General features: G+C 38.2%; 1 protein-coding gene across 6 annotated transcripts in view; it reads left to right on the top strand.

The window, feature by feature from the left end:
- The window catches only part of LOC118544846 (leucine-rich repeat and immunoglobulin-like domain-containing nogo receptor-interacting protein 2), a 1,211,198-nt gene that overhangs the window by 667,626 nt on the left and 526,949 nt on the right, over nucleotides 1-16,623 (top strand). For all 6 annotated transcript variants that reach the window (XR_013443711.1, XM_078061341.1, XM_078061337.1 and 3 more), the window contains one exon: nucleotides 10,859-10,944. The gene's annotated coding sequence lies outside the window, so the exon portion shown is untranslated. The remainder of the gene's footprint in view (nucleotides 1-10,858; nucleotides 10,945-16,623) is intronic.

The raw sequence follows: 16,623 nt of genomic DNA, 5'->3' as shown, positions 1-16,623 counted from the left end.
AACAAAAACAGAACAAAAAAAAAAAAACAGAATATGATCAAATAAATCAGGCTGGTGCATAGATCAGTGTCACACACTAGATTTTGGGTGTATTTTGGTCTTTTAGAAGAAAGTGCCTTCCAAAATTTTAAAGAAAGAAAAACTTATATATGTACAAAAATAAGGGTTAATACGATGAAAGGATAGAATATGTAAAGATGAAAATTATATAAAATTTTATAAAAGGAATTGATAAGATAAGTTGAAAAAAGGAAGAAGAGGATTTAAAAAAAAAAAGGAAAAAAAGGGAGAGAATGTGATCAGGCAGGAGACTAGAACAAAGCCATATACTAGAGATTTAGGGTATATTTTGATCTGTTAGAAGAAACTGTATCTCAAAATTTTAAAGAGAAAACAACTTATATATATATGCCAAAAGAAGGGTAACTACTATGAAGGGATAGAATATGACTCTAAAAATGAAAAATAAAAATGTTTTTTAAAAAAGGGATTGATAAGATGTTGGTTGAATAAGGGAAAAAGAGAAATTAAAAAAAAAAAAAAAGACAGTTGAAAAAAATTAACTTTGAAAGACTAAAGAATCATTGTAAAAAAGCCATGGATTCTATGTGCAGTATTCCCCTAGCGCTGGAGTTCTGCTGTTCTCATTGATCGGTAAACTTGGTCTTGGCTGGCTGTTCTTGCTGATCTTCTGGGGGAGGGGCCTGTTGCCGTGGTTCCCAAATGTCTTTGCCAGAGGCGGAATTGCCCCTCCCTTGTCAGTCCAGGCTAAGTAATCTGGTTGGGTTTGCTCTCAGGAGCTTTTGTTCCCTGCAAGCTTTCCGTACAGCTTTGGAGGATGAGAGTGAAAATGGCAGCCTCCCAATCTCCGCCCCGGAGGAGCTGAGAACTTGGGGCCCCACTCCTCAGTAAGCCCCCAGAGAAAAGCAGTCAGTCACTCCCATCTCCCCGTCTCCTGCCACACTCCGTGCTCACCCAGCCTGTGACCGAGCATTTCTATCTCTGGCACCCGACCCAGTGTGGAGTCTCCAAACCCAGCAGATCCCTGCGGTGTGCTCCTGTGCCGCTCCTCCCAGGGGAGGAAGGGGAGTCTCCCCTGATCTGCCGCTTGTTGGGTCCCTGCTGGAGGAGCAGTGGCCCGACTGTGCCACGGATCAGTCTATGGCAACCCCAGCTGAGAGCCCGCTCCTCGGCTCCGTCTCTGCAGCCGGCTTCCCTGCTCCGATACCTGAGAGCTCTGCCATACTCAGGCACCCCTGGTCTTTCTGTGACCCCGAGGGTCCTGAGACCACACTGTCCCACGAGGGTTCCACCCCCTGCTTAGCCACTGGAGCGACATCCCTCAGTGAAGCCGAATTCTAAAAGTTCCAATTTTGTGCTCCGCTGCTCTATCACTTACCAGAAGCAGCCAACGGATGCCCCCTCCCCCGCCGTCTATCCTCTCGAATATCACCTCGGATTCACTTCTCCGCACGTCCTACCTTCCAGAAAGTGGTCGCTTTTCTGTTCAGAGAGCTGCTGCTATTCTTTTCTTCAATCTCCTGTTGAGTTTGTAGGTGTTCAGAATGGTTTGATCCCTATCCACCTGAATTCCTGGGACCATACGAAATCCAGGTCTCCTACTCCTCTGCCATCTTGCTCCGCCCCACCTAGACTGTAAGTTCTTCAAGGGGAAGAGCTGCAATTATATTCCTTTGTATCATCCATATTGCCAAGCCCTGAGCTGCGCTCACAGAATGCACAAAACTAAGTTGCTGGGGGAACTAACAGAGAAGTGAATAGGAAGACTGTGGGAACTAGTGAAAGGTTGTCTCAGATTTTATTGAAGATAAAAAACTGTTTAAATCTGGGCTCAATTATAATCAAAGACAGGACTCTTGACTAATAAGAAGTTTTGAAACATTGAAATCTCCTACCAGGTTAAATATAGTTTACATGTGATCTTAGAGATCATCTAGGCAAAACTTTAATTTACTGATTGTATTAGGATTCTGTAGAGAAACAGAACCAATAGGATATATATATATATATATATATATATATATATATATATATAATTATATATATAATATGTATTATATAAGTTATTATAGATAATATATAACATCTATAATTATATTACATATATATGAAGAGATTTATCATAAGGAATTGGTTCACAGAGTTATGGAGGCTAGAAGTACCAAGATCTGCTTTCTGCAAGCTGGACCCCAAGGAAAGCCAGTGGTGTAATTTGGTCAGGTCTTAGAGGCCTGAGGACCAGGAACACCTAGGGCAGGAAAAGATCAATGATGCTTTTTTTTTTCTTTTTTTAAAGACTTTATTTATTTATTTGACAGAGAGAGACAGCGAAAGTGGGAACACAAGCAGGAGGTGTGGGAAAGGGAGAAGCAGGCTTCCTGCTGAGCAGGGAACCCAATGCAGGGCTCAATCCCAGGACCCTGGGATCATGACCTGAGCCAAAGGAAGACGCTTAACAACTGAGCCACCCAGGCGCCCCAAGATCAATGATGTTTTACCTCAAGCAATTAGGCAGGAAGGGTTGAATTCTTCCTTCCTCCAACTCTTTGTTCTGATCAGGCCCCCAACAGATTGGATGATATCCACCCAAACTGCTTTACTAGTTCCATCAGTTCAAATGCTAATTTCAGAAGAAATACCCTCACAGACACACCCAGAAATAATATTTTGCCAAATATCTGGGCACCTCCTGACCTAGTCAAATCGACACATACAGTCACCATCACAATAATGAAGCAACTGGAAAACACAGATGTTGGTGACTTGTCCATGGTTACTCAGCTGGTGCAGGGGAAAGTCATGACCCAGGTCCTTTCTCTGACTGATGTTTGTTCAATCCCTCACCGAAAAGTCAATATTTTGGAGATCGAACAAATAATGCAGACAACTGATTCAAGGGTTGCCTGTGGGTGGCAGACTATAGACCATGCTCTCTCAGATACCATTCTGTAACAACACTAAGAGTGTTGGATTTTTTATCCATTAATATTCTCCTGGTTAGTTCTTTCTCTGTCTAATTTTGAAAAGTGGAAATTTTATTTAAGTTTAGGCCCAGAGAAATTTACTGTTACTCTCAGGGTGTTCCATTCTGCTAGAAGTCTCAGAAATGTCATAGGATGTTCAATATATCTTAAAAGGAGACATTGACAAATTGAAGTGCCTCCAAAAGAAGGTGACCCAAATAGTGAGATGTCTGGGAATGTGTCATGTGAGGAATATGTCTGTCATTTTGTGGTGATGTTGAGTCTGAAAGATGCTCCCCATCCCTGCAGGGCAATGATAACTTCCTTCAATTATTTGAAGATCTGCCATGTGAAACTAGGATTCTATATTTTCTGAATAGTTCGAGCGGGTAAAACTTGGGCCAGTGTGTGACAGGTACAAGAAGCCAGACTTCCACTGTATATACACCTATGAAATAGTTGGAGCTGTTCCAGTCCTTTGTTGATGCCAATGGAGCTGCATCATGGGTCCCTTGTGAGCAAAAGCCCATATCTCCATACTGATTGGGAGACAGCGTTGGCAATCTGTGTCACTTATGATTTGAAGATTGTGTGATTATTTGTCACTGAGCTATACCCAAATCGATGACAGCCAAACTTCACTCAGCAAGTCTCACTCACCTCACTCAGGTGAAGAGCATTTTAGAAAAGGTCATGCTATTCGCAGCTAGTGTGGATGCTGGAACCCCTGGTTAATTGCTCATGCTGTAAGTCGAACACAGCTTGAGGTCATTCCCTTCCTCCCTACCTAACTTACCAGAATCGGAAGCTTTCCCTACAGCGATGAAACCGTATAGCTCTTTAGGAGGCTGTCTGCATTGATCTGTATGAGGGAAGTAGAACATATTTAAAATAAATCCTTGTACCCCCGATCTTTTTAGGTTAACAGTAGGTATTCAGGATGGCTTATATGAAACAAGTGTAATTTAATGAATGACAGCTTTGAAAGTGTTAGAAGAGGAATCAAAGCATAAAATGTGCCAGAGGTTTTAAAATAAATTAAGTAAGTCATGTTTCAGTGTATTTGAAATAATGTTCACAGCAAGGCAACAGACATAAAATGAATATTCTTTCACGTCTCACCTTGATTAGAATAGAAAGTACATATTTAACAGTTATTTTGAGTCTTAAATGTGACTCAAACTACCAATCTAGTGATAGTTTGTCTTTTATCTTTTTTTTTTTTGAAATGTCACTAAAGCAGCACTCATGGCTTGCATTTAGTTTTAATACAGATTTCATTGAACATGCAAGTTCCATGATGGAACTCATTTTATTAGACCCTGCACTCAACACAAAACATCAATTGCAGAGGGTCATACCACATCTTTCTAGCTGTCACATCAATATCTCGCTGAGTGCAGGCTGCAGTGTCTCAGGTTTTTTATTTATACTGGAACTCATTTAGTTTGATCCAAGAGCTATTTCCAAAATGCCTGCAGTACACAAAAAAAGCACTTTATCAACAGATAGTCCATTGCTTTGGAGACAGGAATGTCAGCAAGATCCTCAGTGGTAGTAGAGATCGAGACAAACGATGATAATAGATTTAATGAGAAACAGTCTTAATTCTTTTTTTTTTTTTTTTAGATTTTATTTATGTGACAGAGAGACGGCGACAGAGGAAACACAAGCAGGGGGAGTGGGAGAGGGAGAAGCAGGCTTCCCGCTGAGCAGGGAACCCGATGTGGGGCTTAATCCCAGGACCCTGAGATCATGACCTGAGCTGAAGGCAGATGCTTAACAACTGAGCTATCTAGGTGCCCTGAATCAGTCTTAATTCTGATTAAGAAAAATTATTTTATACTAAATGAATCTACCTGTCCTACACTTGTGTAGCTAAAATGAGATGGGGATGCTTTGCAACTCTTAGGTTTTAAAATACAAAGCCAATATCTGAAGCTGGTTAATTCTTCTTACCTAATGTATCTGCAGTTATGGAGCTACCACCAGATGACAGAATTGTCTTAGGGTAGAGCAGCACGGGCTAGGTCAGAATCTTAAACTACTACGTCTGCATGATTTGTATAACCTATAAGGGGCCTGTGCTCTCAGTCCACCACTTCACTACTTTTTCAGAAAAGAAAGGGGGGATGGGGAAGGAATCCCCTTTTCTCCTTTATGTCACAGTTAGAATGCACCAGGCATTGAGCCAGAGAAAGCAACTGTGAAGATGAACCAAAGTATGGCTCTAGCCCAGTAAGCACTTATAAATGAATGTGAGAAGTAGTTGGAACATGAGTAGGTAGATTAAAGACAGTGGAAGTCTTTGAGCCCAGGTTAAGTAGTTAGAAACGGGGCTCCCTTCACCCCCATCTACCCCCATATTTTATAGGGGATGGGTAGCCTTAGAAACATTATGAGAAAAGATTGACAGGATTCTAGCTTTGATTTGAAGAATTTAATCTAGCGAAATCAGTGAAGGACGTACAGGAAAAGGAGGCAAGACCATTGTTGTTGAGGCAGATGACTCAGTTCAGAGTCTGTTGCAGTAGTAGAGCTAAGAAGAGGTAGCAACACCCTTTGTTTTTCAGCAAAGTCCATCTACACTCTTTATATCATTGATTATAGAAGAATCAATGTCTGAAATAAGTGGATACTACAAAAATTAAAATTAAGATAATGTAAGAAAATTGATTAGAAAGCATGGAAGCATTTTAGGAATAGATTGAATAAGAAAGAGAATGAAATTTAAGAAGCCAGTTAGGAAGTGATCAGTAAGATGATAACACAGGGGTATTAAATTTCTTGGATTCTTTAGCTTAACAATCCTTTCCCCCTCAGTATTGAACCATCCTCCCCCCCCACACACACTTCTATATACAATTTATTTTTATCTTCACTCCTATCTGAAATTTATCTAAACTATTGTCATTTTTACCCCCACACTTGGGTCTTTCACCAGGAACTTCCCCATCTGGTTTTGAAGAGAATAAACTTTGCTTTGGAAACATCATTCATTAAGTTGCTTTATATTGTGGAGCCACTTAAGTGTTTCTTGACAAAGAAGTGGTTGAAGATAGCATTTGAAAATGCAGGCAAAGGAAATTCTAAGTTGGCTTTCAGGAGTATGAAGAAAATAAAAACTGGCCAGTTCTTTTTAAACTCCTCTTTGAATGGAGCCATATTAACCTAATGGGAAGAGACTATACCTTTCCTGTGTTGTGAAAAATTTTTTTGATTTCTTACTGAGTCTAAGTGAAACCATTATTAAACAACAATTAAACAATCAACTCTTTGGAAATTTAAGTGAACCCCATATGAAATCATGTCAGAACATAATCTACCAAACTAGATAAGAATAATTTAGTATGGGCTTTGAGATGCTGTTTTGAATGTGCCCCTCTTAAGTTTTCCTCAAAATGTATTAAGAGTCTTAATTCCAAAAAAAATCCCCTTATGTGCATATGCATGTGTGTGTATTTATGTATATGTGAAATGATTCCAATAGTTAAGACATGCTTCGGTAATGGTACTCATAATGGGAGAAATGGTGAATGTAGATATGACCAATGGTGACTGTTTTGTTAATGGAATTTGGAGAAATGCTTATAGAATATATTGCTATTTGGAAATTTGGCTGAAAATGTCAGAGATAAGCATATCTTTGTTTCATGGGTCGACCATTCTTATAAAAATTTTTAAAGATTTTATTTATTTATTTGACAGAGACAGGGAGAGAGCACACTAGCATGAGCCCAGGGGAGGGGCAAAGGGAGAGGGAGAAGCAGACTCCCCGCTGAGCAGGGACCCTTCCTTGGGGCTCAATCCCAAGACCCTGAAATCATGACCCGAGCCAAAGGCAGATGCTTAACTGACTGAGCCACCCAAGCATTCCTGGGTCCACCGTTCTTAAAACTTATTTCTTTCAATATCTAGTTATGCTTCTCCTGTTTTTTTCAACAGTGGTAAAAACTATGCTTTCAGAAAGATCTTTATCAGTAATAAATCCAAGTAACATTTAGCAACAAAATAATCGTTTGCTAAGTTTTGGAAACCAGGATTAGCATTCTGTAGAATTTATAGTGATTTTCCATTGCAAATAATTCTTATTTTGACATAAATATTTTCCTTTAATAAATTATATAGAAAAGAAGTTGAGTCCTCTGTTTTCTTTTATAATATTTTTGGCTACCTCAAATATCTTCTATCAGGGAAGATATGTACTTGATTCTTCAAAAAATATTGATTTTCCCTTGGTTATAAAAATAAGGTCTGGCATACCTGAATTTGAATCTCAGTTTTGCCACTTTTAAACCATATAACTTCAAACTAATTCTTCTACCTAAAAACAGCATGTTAGTGGCTTATTTAATTTTAGTGAGAATTAAATGAATTAACACAGGCAAAGCATTAATAGAGTATCTGGCCATTAGTAAATGCCTAAAAATTATAACTTTTTATTAACATTTTATAAGTTTATAAATTAAATGAGATAATATCACGTATATATGAAATTATACAAACACGTATACTTAGCACAGCATATTGTAAGACAATAAGTGGTAGCTAAAATTTGTAAGTTAAAAGATATGGGAAATAAAGAAAAATGTGCAGAATAAAGGAAAGTTACCTAAAATCTTATTAGCCAGTAACAAAAAGCCAATGTTTAGCTTCTTTTGTTATGTATTATTAAATTCAAGGGAGTCAGCACTAGGTGACATCAAGATACACATTTATTTTCAAAGCAAGGAAAATCTTTATTTGGAATTATTAAATTATAAATAAGAACAGAACTATGTACAATTTGTTAACTGCTTATTTAGTATTGTTGATCTCATAATAATGGCACTTTTTTGAAAAAGCTTGTAAGTTGAAGAAAATGTATTAGTTATAATAACATTTTTGCAAATGGAAAACACACATACACACACGCACCATGAATTATTCAAGTACTATTTTAAAATCGTCTGGAACTACTACCTATTACCTGAGTTCTTATTACTCAAAGTATGGTCAATGGATAAGCACCATCAGCATAACAAGCTGTGATAAATACAGACACTTGAGTTTTGCCCTAAACTCATTGAATCAAAAATCTGCAGTTTGATTAATGTGCATATAAATATCACTCATATACCTTTAAATTTGAGAAGCAATCTTTTAAACTAAACCAAACCAGAGAGGGAGAAAAACAGAAATAAAATTTAGTGGGGTCGCACATATTCTAGTACAACGATTCAGATAGGTAAAAAATAAAAAGTGTTGCTAAGCTAATCAAATTTTTATCTGTCATAGTTTTGTGTGAGTAAAACCAAAGTGTATGTCCTGTAATGATAATACTGGTGCCTCAGTTGTACAAGCTTGTATCAGTGTTTTTGACAATTACTGGTTTCCCTTTTGGTATGTTGTTGGTCAGAGCTACTGATAGGACGCAGGTGATTTAAAGAACTGTAAATATTTCACCCTGGCCTGTGCATGCTCACAAAAATTCCTGCTTGAATCCAAAATTAATAGTACGTATGTATAAGTGATTGTGTATTGAATCCACACTGAGAGTACTGCAGTGAGGACACTTTTAGAAAATAATGTAAAGTAATGCATACAATTATAGTCTTTATTTCTTTTAAGGAAAAAACATAAATAAATTAGTTTTATTTTTTTAATGGGAGTTGTTTTAATATCTCAAAAGGGCAGGTATACATGCAGAAATATGAAAAAAAAGATTCTTTTATGATTTTCTATTTACTAATTCTTTAAATGCAATATTCTTTTGTCTTCCTTTCAGGAATGAATAAAAATAAGAATAACTAGTTAGAATATATTTTAACATGTATCCATTCATCCATACATTCATTAAGCAGGAATTTTTAAGCAGAGGCTGTAATCCTGTCCAAATGGATTCCGCATTCCAGTGAGGAAAAGAAATTATAGACAAACAAATTAAAAATATGAGTATAGGTTATGATAGGAGGGGGATATGTTGGGATTTCAGGAAAATCCTCTTTGAGAAAGTGACTTGAACTGAGACCCTAAGGTATAAAAAGGATCTAACTGCAGAGAATTCCAGGCTTGATTTCCTGAAAAGCAAAGTCCTTAGGTGCTTGAGGCCAGGATTTATTATGAGAAGAGCATACAGAGAAGCCCAATAAAAATGAGAGAAAAATTGTATAATATTTGAGAGGTAGATGTAGCCTGTTCATGTCAGAGTTTGTAGGCCATGATAAGATAATTGGATTTTATTCCAAGTACAATACAAAGCCACTGAAGAATTTTAAGCAGGGTAGTAAAATTATGATTTATGCTATAAAGTCTACCCTGGCTAGAGTGTGAGCAGTGGATTGTAGAAGAGGTCATGAGCAGGATCAGTGAGAATAGGTAGAAGGCTTTGCACTATTCTAGATGATCAATTATAATGGCTTCAACTGGTGAGAGGAGAGAGCTGTTTGGATTCTAGCTCTATTTAGTGTACATAATTACCATGGAAAAGGAAGTTAATTAAAAAAGATCTTCGCGTTTCTGACTTGAGTACAAAGGATATGTGTTAATTTCCTAGGAAGTAGGGACTACCTAGGAAAGCATGAGAGGAAATTTAAGAATTCAAGTTTGGAGTAAGTTTAAAAGGTAGTAGATACCTTGGAGATTAAGACAATGGGCTCTGGGGAAGGTTCAAATCCTACCCTAAGTGGTTAATAGCAGTGGATCATGAATAATTTACTTAAGCTGTACCTTTGTTTTCTCATCTTTAAAAGAAAGGGAGGTTAATAATACCTACCTTACAGTGTTGTTGTAAATATTAGATAATTCCTATAAAATGGTAAGAATAAGCAACAAAATAATAATTATCACTATTATGAATGCTCACACAATGAGTAATGTCAAGTAGAAAAGCTGGCATACAAGTTTGAGGTTTGAAGGAACATGACTGACATTCCAATTCTTTTAAGAAAGGATTACTATCAAATTAACATGTTGTACACCTTAAATTTATACAATGTTATATGTCAAGTATATTTCAGTTAAGGAAGGCAGAAAAAAAAGAAAGCTTTTCACCTCATTATACTTACTTTGAGTTAATAAAAACTGTCCTAGGATAGCTTTTACTGTTTGTTTGTTTTTTTTTTTTTTTTTTGGTCAACTTACCTTTCTCCTTTACCCTTCTCTCTTTCCGTGGATTGCACAGGAAAGTTGACACAGAGCTGGGAAGTAGCAGAAGTTCCATTCCATCAAGACAATGGAAAAGTTAGATTCTAACTCTAAAAAGAACATTTCATTTCCCTTTTTCAACTTTACAACTATTCCAAAAGTAGATTTTAGCTTTTAATTGATTGTATTGAAATTTCCTGCATAAATAGACCATAACCATTTTTGATAACAGATTATCAGATCATCCATTGATTAACTACTGAAACCACAAGGGATAATCTGGAATTTGTATGTTGACTTTATTGTCAAATTAACCTTTGAAATGGCAGGTTGATTGACACAGCAAAAATACTTTCTCTTTCAGGTCTACATTGTAACAAATTATAACAAAATATCATTTTTACTTCTGGAGTGGAACATTGATTTCTTCAGCTATATAAATGTATTTGAACATGAATTTGATCCATTTATCTATTTAATAAAAAAAGAAAGAAATTTAATGAATGCCTGAGTGGTAGATATTTTGTCATGTTCTGAGAATTCCAATAAACATGACAACGTACTTGTTTCAAGATGCAAAACCCCAAATATGTCAAGTGGCTTAGTCCCTATTGTGTTTCTTTAAAAGCTTTATAAAACAGGTGCTATGTAAATTTGAATTATTATTGTTGTTGTCATTAATATATGGAGATCCTTCTAAAAGCAAGTATCCTTTTTTAAACATGTTTTCTTCATTTATTTTTTGGTAGCCTCGAAACAGAGTCATGCAAAGAGGCTCAGAAAAGAACATGGAAAGTAGCCACCATCAGCATGAGGAGCCCAACAAGTCAGCCTGGTAAGTGGAAAAAGTGATGCATGGGTATCTTTTTCTGTGTGCCATTAAATCTGCTGAGATTGCTTTTTATGCAAAAAATCCTCATAGTTTACAAACAAAAATGAGAGTGGGTCTAAAAGGAGAATGTCTATGGCATTGATTCTCATTACTTCAAAGACCTTAGGAAGTTGGTATTTGGCAGGAATAGTCACAGCATTTTGTTATACACAGATTATGGTGTTACAGTAGCTACATGACCTTATGAAAGTTTCTTAATTCTTTGAGTCTTAGCTTCCTTGTTTGAAAATGGAGATGATGGGGGTGCCTGGGTGGCTCAGTTGGTTGAGCATCAGACTCTTGGTTTCTGCTTAGGTCATGATCTCAGGGGTCTTAAGATCAAGCCCTGTGTCAGGGGGCTCTGCTCTGGGTGTGGAGCCTGCTTAAGGTTCTCTCTCTCCCCCTGCCTCTCCCTTCCCCACCCCTGCTCGCACATGTGCACGCTCTCACACTCTCTAAAAAAAAGAAAAAAAGGAAAGGAAAGAAAATGGAGATTACGGTAGTTATATTGTTATGTTTTCCTAAGAACTAAGTAAGAAACTGCGTATAAACAGTCAATTAGTTTCTTTAGCATAAAGAGGTTAAAGATATAAGACTAGTATTTACTGAATACTTTCAATGTGCCAAGTACTAAATGCTAACTACTTTACTGCATTGTTTTATTGAATACTCACAATGCTTAAAGGTAGAAGCTATTATTGTTCTCATTTTACAGATGAAGAAACTGTACTATTGAAAAATTATGACTTGTCTTTAAATCACAAACTGCTCTGACAAATGAGTGCAGTCTTGTCTGATGCCAAAGTTTCTGTACTTGCATTCATTCATAAAGTCAACAAACATTTATTGGGCAGCTAACAAATGCCAGGTTTCCCTTAGCTGAGATGCCATGCTATTTCCTGAATGATTATTGCTTAGAATATAATAACTGTATATTCATAAGATGAATTATAGTTTACAAATAATATATGAATAAGTAATTTTATTATTGATATACCCTGTATGGAAGACAAAGTAGGGATCATTAAATGTATTTTATAGATGGAAAAATTGAGGTCCCAAGAGGTTAACTGGCTCACTGGGTGTCTTACGCTCAGTGCTTTTCAGACTCTATGGGTTAAGGGTCAGTTTTTTTGTGCTTTTTTTTTTAAGTTTTTATTTAAATTCCAGTTAGTTAACATAGAGTGTATATTTGTCTCAGGGGTACAATATAGTGATTCAACACTTGCATACAATACCCAGTGCTCATCACAGCAAGTGCACTCCTTAATCTTCATCACCAATTTAACCCATTCCCCCACCTACCTCCCCTCTGGTAACCATCAGTTTGTTCTCTATAGTTAAGAGTATGTTTCTTGGTTTGCCTTTCTCTCTCTATCTTTTTTTTCCTTTGCTTATTTGTTTTGTTTCTTAAATTTTACATGTGAGTAAAATCATATGGTATTTGTCTTTCTCTGACTTATTTCACTTAACATAATACTCTCTAGCTCAATCCATGTCATTGCAAATGGCAAGATTTCATTCTTTTTTATAGCTGAGTAATATTCCATGGTATACCATATATACCAAATCTTCTTTATCCATTCTTCATTTGATGGATGCTTGGACTGTTTCTATAATTTGAGTATTGTAGATAATGCCGCTATAAACATCAGGATGCACGTATCCCTTAATCCATTTGAATCCTTTGCAGACTGAATGTTTTTGCAAACATTAATTACCAGAGAAATAAAATGATTAAAAGGCAGACACAAAATACTTAAGTCCACATATTTATTGTTATTATTCTGCAGACTTAAAATTATAAAATGGCTATAAAAGATTTTAATGCTTTCTCTCCATGGTCCATTTTCCATACTTCTCATGGTGTAGACCAGTTAGCATTTGAAGATTCATACTAGCCTGTAGACTAGACAGTCAGCCTTTCAGCACCAATAGAGCTAATAAGAGACAGACGTCATGTTCAGTCCCAGACCTTTGTCCTTCAAATTCAAGTCTTTTCATGTTACTCCATAGACTTCAACATACACAAGAAACCTGTGTTATGGTCTAAGGTATGAGGAGATCAAATTCCTAATTGTTCAAATGAAACAGAGGCAAGAAAACTGATACCAACAAAACATCTTTAAAGAGTTATAGGAAACAGCATGAAAAAATGTGGAAAACAATTGAAAGTTTATAGGAATGATTTCTTTTAAATTTACATATCAGAAATCAAGACTTAAAATTTTTGATATGTGATATATTGTTAAAAGACTTTCTCAAAATATGAGTTTTTTTCCTCTTCTCTTTCATTCTGTTTATTTTTGGAAAAGAGGAGTTAGGTTGTATTTAGAAGACTGGGGGGCGCCTGGGTGGCTCAGTCGTTAAGCGTCTGCCTTCGGCTCAGGTCATGATCCCAGGGTCCTGGGATGGAGCCCCGCATCAGGCTCCCTGCTCTGCGGGAAGCCTGCTTCTCCCTCTCCCACTCCCCCGGCTTGTGTTCTGTCTCTCACTGTCTCTCTCTGTCAGATAAATAAATAAAATCTTTAAAAAAAAAAAAAAGACTGGGCCTTATCAGTTCCTAAGCAGCGTATAGGCCTTGTATAATTCTAAGAGATAAAAGTGGAACTTATCCAGCTATGAAATGAAAATGAACTCATCTTACCACTGTATTGAAGGGTCCTGAAAATAAATGTTACTTGTTCATTTCAAAAACTACTGAAGAGGGGGAGAGGAAAGATGGCAGAGGAGTAGGGGACCCTATTTCAACTGGTCTCCAGAATTGAGCTGGATATCTACCAAACCACCCTGAGCACCCACGAAACCAGCCTGAGATGTAAGAAGATCTGGATCTCTACAAACAGAATATCGCAGGCTGTTGGTTTCGAGGTATGAAGCAGGGAGCCGTGATTCTGCGGGCAGATATTGGAGGATAAACAGCAGCAGGAGGGTGCCTGGCCGTGGGGATCCTACACCGCCAGTGAGCGACAGCCTTGCGCGCTGGAGATGGGCACAGACTCGCAGACCAGTAGCGGCGGGGAAAGGACTTTAGGGCAGCCCCCGGGGCGGAAACCTGGAAACTCAGAGCGGCGGGGTCGCACCTGCGAACTGGGAGCAGCTGGCGGTTTTAGAAACACAAAGGGCAGAGACGGGCCCCAACCTGGAGGCAGGACTGGGGGCACTGCGGAGGGGCGCACAACCCAGGCTGCTGCAGTTTATAGCAGCACGGACAGAAACGGAGACGGTGTGGCCTGGAGAGCTCACTGAAGAACAGACTGCGATCTCTCTGCTCTGAGGCAGAGGGTTGGAAACAGTCTCTTCTGCTCTGACTCGCGGAAGAGACACGGAAAGCCTCCAGGGAAAGCCGCCAGAGAACAAAAGCCCCAAAAACTGATTCCCCCTGAGCCCATCCCCCGCCACAGGGGGGCATGGCAACTCCGCCCAAACAGGGTTGCCTGAGTAACAGAGCAGCAGGCCCCTCCAGCAGAAGACAGGCTGGGAAAACAAGAGGCCAGCAACCCTAAGGTCCCAAGAAACCAGGTGAATCTTGCTTGGGTTCTGGTCAATAATTTGGACTCTGTCCATTCCCTCAAACACCCATCAACAGAATGACTAGGAGGAGGAGCCCCTAAAATAGAAAAGACTCAGAGATTATGACTTATGCTGCAGATTTACAAATGGATGCAGATATAACCAAGATGTCGGAGATGGAATTCAGGCTAGCAATTGTGAAGACAATGGCTAGAATGGAGAAATCAATTAATGGCAACATAGAGTCTTTAAGGGCAAAAATGAAAGCTGAATTGGCAGAACTTAAAAATGCTATCAATGAGATCCAATCCAATATAGATAATCTAACAGCTAGGGTAAGTGAGGCAGAAGAATGAATAAGTGACCTGGAAGACAATATAATAGATAAAAAGGGAAAAGAGGAGGCCAGGGAAAAACAACTCAGAATCCATGAAAATAGAATCAGAGAAATAAGTGACACCATGAAGTGTTCCAGTGTCAGAATAATTGGAATCCCGGAGGGAGTGGAGAGAGAGAGAGGACTAGAACATGTATTTGAGCAAATCGTAGCTGAGAACTTCCCTAATCTGGGGAATGAAACAAACATTTGCATCCTAGAGGCAGAGAGGACCCCTCCCAAGATCAAGGAAAACAGACCAACACCCCGGCATGTAATAATAAAACTTGCAAATCTTAGAACCAAGGAAACCATCTTAAGGGCAGTTAGGGGGAAGAGATTCCTTATACACAGAGGGAGGAACAGCAGAATAACGTCAGACCTATCCACAGAGACCTGGCAAGCCAGAAAGGCCTGGCAAGACATATTCAGGGTACTAAATGAGAAGAACATGCAGCCAAGAATACTTTATCCGGCAAGGCTTTCATTTAGAATGGATGGAGAGATGCAGAGCTTCCACGACTGGCAGAAACTGAAAGAATATGTGACCACTAAGCTGGCCCTGCAAGAAATATTAAGGGGGGTTCTATAAAAGGAGAAAGACCCTAAGAGTGATATGCAACAGCAATTTACAGGGACAATCTATAAAAACCACGTCTTCACAGGCAACATGATGACAATTAATTCATATCTTTCAATAATCACTCTCAACGTGAATGGCCTAAACGTTCCCATAAAACGGCACAGGGTTGCAGATTGGATAAAAAGACAGGACCCATCCATATGCTGCCTACAAGAGACTCATTCTGAACCTAAAGATACATCCAGACTGAAAGTGAAGGGATGGAGATCCATCTTCCATGCCAGCGGACCTCAAAAGAAAGCTGGGGTAGCAATTCTTATATCAGACAAATTAGATTTTAAACTAAAGTCTGTAATAAGAGACACAGAAGGACACTATATCATTCTTAAAGGGTCTATCCAACAAGAAGATCTAACAATTGTAAATATCTATGCCCCCAACATGGGAGCAGCCATCTACATAAGCCAACTGTTAACCAAAATAAAGAGTCATATTCATAACAATACATTAATTGTAGGAGACCTCAATACTCCACTCTCAGTAATGGACAGATCATCTAAGCAGAAAATCAACAAGGAAAGAAGAGCTTTGAATGATACATTGGACCAGATGGACCTCATAGATATTTACAGAATATTCCACCCTAAAACAACAGAATACTCATTCTTCTTGAGCGCACATGGAACTTTCTCCAGAATAGACCACATACTGGCTCACAAATCAGATCTCAACCGATACCAAAAGATTGAGATTGTTCCCTGTATATTTTCAGACCACAATGCTTTAAAACTGAAACTCAATCACAAGAAAAAATTTGGCAGAAACTCAAACATTTGGAAGCTAAGGACCACTCTGCTCAAGAATGTTTGGGTCAACCAGGAAATCAAAGAAGAACTTAAACAATTCATGGAAATCAATGAGAACAAAAACACATCGGTCCAAAACCTATGGGATACTGCAAAGGCGGTCCTAAAGGGGAAATACATAGCCATCCAAGCCTCACTCAAAAAAATAGAAAAATCCCGAATTCACCAACTAACTCTACACCTTAAAGAACTAGAGAAAAAGCAACAAATGATGCTTAAGCCACGCATTAGAAGAGAAATAATTAAAATTAAAGCAGAGATCAATGAATTAGAAACCAGAAACAGTAGATCAGATCAACGAAACG

The sequence above is a fragment of the Halichoerus grypus genome, chromosome 14 (assembly GCF_964656455.1).
Source record: "Halichoerus grypus chromosome 14, mHalGry1.hap1.1, whole genome shotgun sequence".
In the NCBI taxonomy this organism is placed as follows: domain Eukaryota; kingdom Metazoa; phylum Chordata; class Mammalia; order Carnivora; family Phocidae; genus Halichoerus; species Halichoerus grypus.
The sequence above is the reverse complement of the archived record's forward strand: the minus strand, read 5'-3'. Positions and strand labels throughout refer to the sequence as shown.